General features: G+C 42.6%; 1 protein-coding gene across 1 annotated transcript in view; it reads right to left on the bottom strand.

Annotated features, from left to right (window-relative positions):
* Positions 1 to 2,500, bottom strand: part of LOC134077468 (calmodulin-regulated spectrin-associated protein 3) — a 27,662-nt gene that overhangs the window by 22,086 nt on the left and 3,076 nt on the right. The gene's annotated exons all lie outside the window — the stretch shown is intronic.

Below are 2,500 nucleotides of genomic sequence, written 5' to 3'. Positions count from 1 at the left end.
TGGAGAGACACAAAACAAAGAGTGACGGATAAAAAAAGAAAGACAGAGAGAGAGAATGAGAAAGACAGAGAGAGGGAAAGAGAGAGAAGATAAACAGAAAGTCATTAATGGACTGCATCTTTAGAGAAACTACTACATCTGCACGTCACCGTCTTCTCCAATGGATCAGGTTCCCACGGCAACAGAGCACACTTCCTGTTTACCCCTCTTCAATCTGATCTATTGGGCTTCACCAAACGGGTGATGGGGTCTCTCTGGAGCCAGATTCTCGGAATCAGACTCCCTGAGAATCACTTGATTCATCACTAGAGAATCACTGGTTCACTGGTGTGATCTGAACAGCCTGCAGTGCAGAGTAAGAGTTATTGACTCACGGAACAATATACCCCAACTCTTTTGAGTCTGACTGAACTAACTCAGCCAATGACTCTGAAGGCATCGATTCCCTGGATTTGCATGGAATCGACTCTTTTGTAACCTGATCCATTGGGGGGGGAAAGTGAACGTGGTGAAAGTTTTGTTATCTGTGATTCATTGTAGAAGACTATAGTCTACTCTATGTGTGTGAGGAAGACTACATATACACACGTGTGTGTGTGTGTGTGTGTGTGTGTGTGTGTGTGTGTGTGTGTGTGTGTGTGTGTGTGTGTGTGTGTGTGTGTGTGTGTCTGTGTCTGTGTCTGTGTCTGTGTGTGTGTGTGTGTGTGTGTGTGTGTGTGTGTGTGTGTGTACATTCCCATCATTCACATGAGACCCCACTACAGCCCGTCTGTGAAACTGAGACAGAGAGGCTACAGATCCCAGAACAGTCAGAAGCCACAGAGACAGAACAGAACAGAACAGAACAGGACACATCACACACCAGTCCAAAGCCAGGCAGAGGTTCATTGTGGAGGTGAGAAACGTAACGGAAATGAAATATCAACAAAAACAACACAACTTCTACACGTGCGCGCGCACACTCACTTACTCTCTCTCTCTCTCTCTCTCTCTCACTCACACACACACACACACACACACACACACACACACACACACACACACACACACACACACAGAGACAGACAGAGAACCAAACACACACACACAAACACACAGTTATACATACAATGAAGAGTGTGTCTTAAGTATGGTGCTCACACAAACACCCCAACAACCACTTATATCCACCACCACACCTCCACATTACGTTTAAACAACAACAAAAAAGATAGAAAACCGAACAAAATTAAAAAGGAAAAAAAATTGGAGAACAGACCAGGGTCAGGAGTGAGCATATGGGTGCAGTAAAGGGAGAGAGCGAGGGATAGGGGGAGAAAAAAAGGACTCAAAGAAAGGAAAGAACTCAAAGAAAAGAAAAGAACAAAAACCTGCATCAGTGTGTGCTCTGCAGCCATCCAGCCAAGGGTGCCATCTTGTGGTCATGCAGTGAAAACACAGGCAGCAAGAAAACCATCACTGACTTGAGTGAGTGAATGGAGACACAGGAAAGAATGAGTGAGTGAGTGAGTGAGTGAGTGAGCAAGTGGAGATTATGAAAATGAGTATAAGAGCAATCAGTGAGTGAGGAAGTTTATAAGAGTATGTGCTTGAGTAAGTGTAAGTAAGTTCATGAGTATACGAGTGTATGTGAGTGAGTGAGTGAGTGAGTGAGTGAGTGAGTGAGTTTATATGAGTATGTGTGTGAATACATAAGTGTGTGTTTGTGTGTGTGTGTGTGTGTGTGTCTGTGTGTGTGTGTTTGTGTGTGAGTGAGAGAGAGAGTAAGTGAGTGAGTGTGTTTGTATAAGTGAGTATGTGAGTTCATATGAGTATGTAAGCTTGTGTGTGAGTTCTGAGTAGGCCTGGGTGAGTGCACGTTTAGAAGATGCCAAACACAGTGTGTGAAATGACTGAGTTATTAAGTTTAATGTCGAAAACAACAACAACATGAGCATGAAACTTTAGAATGAACTTCAAATAAAACAAACTGTTAAAAAATCTATACTCCTATTCATGTGTTACGAATTACAAAGTCTTTAAGATTTAGATCAACTGATATCAACTTGAATATCTTTTGTAAAGGTTACGGCACGGTTGCAAGAAAATCATGACAGCATGAAAAGGGCCAATCAATCTAAAAATATCACTTATTAAGCACATTGAGCTGCCTTTTGTGTATGAAATGCGCTTTATAAATGCCTTGCCTTAAACTTCAGCCGCTTGTTTTTGCGAAGTCGGACCCAACAAAGGGACCGAAGTAGAATGTTCCGGAAAACTACTAGGCCCTGGTTTTTACTGACTTAAACCAGCGTACTTAGTTGATTCCGCACTGGCTTTGATTACTTCTTGTACTGGTGTACTCTTGTCCGAAAGATGCATCTAGAGATCAAGCACTAGACACTAACCATGGCCGGGTTTCCCAGAATTTTTAAGAAGCTCTTAAGTCCTAAGAACTTCTTAGCAGCGTAAGAATGTTCTAAGAACGCTCCTAAGAACTTCTTAGCACTTAAGAGCTTCT

Source organism: Sardina pilchardus, chromosome 1 (genome assembly GCF_963854185.1).
Source record: "Sardina pilchardus chromosome 1, fSarPil1.1, whole genome shotgun sequence".
Lineage (NCBI taxonomy): Eukaryota > Metazoa > Chordata > Actinopteri > Clupeiformes > Clupeidae > Sardina > Sardina pilchardus.
The sequence above is the reverse complement of the archived record's forward strand: the minus strand, read 5'-3'. Positions and strand labels throughout refer to the sequence as shown.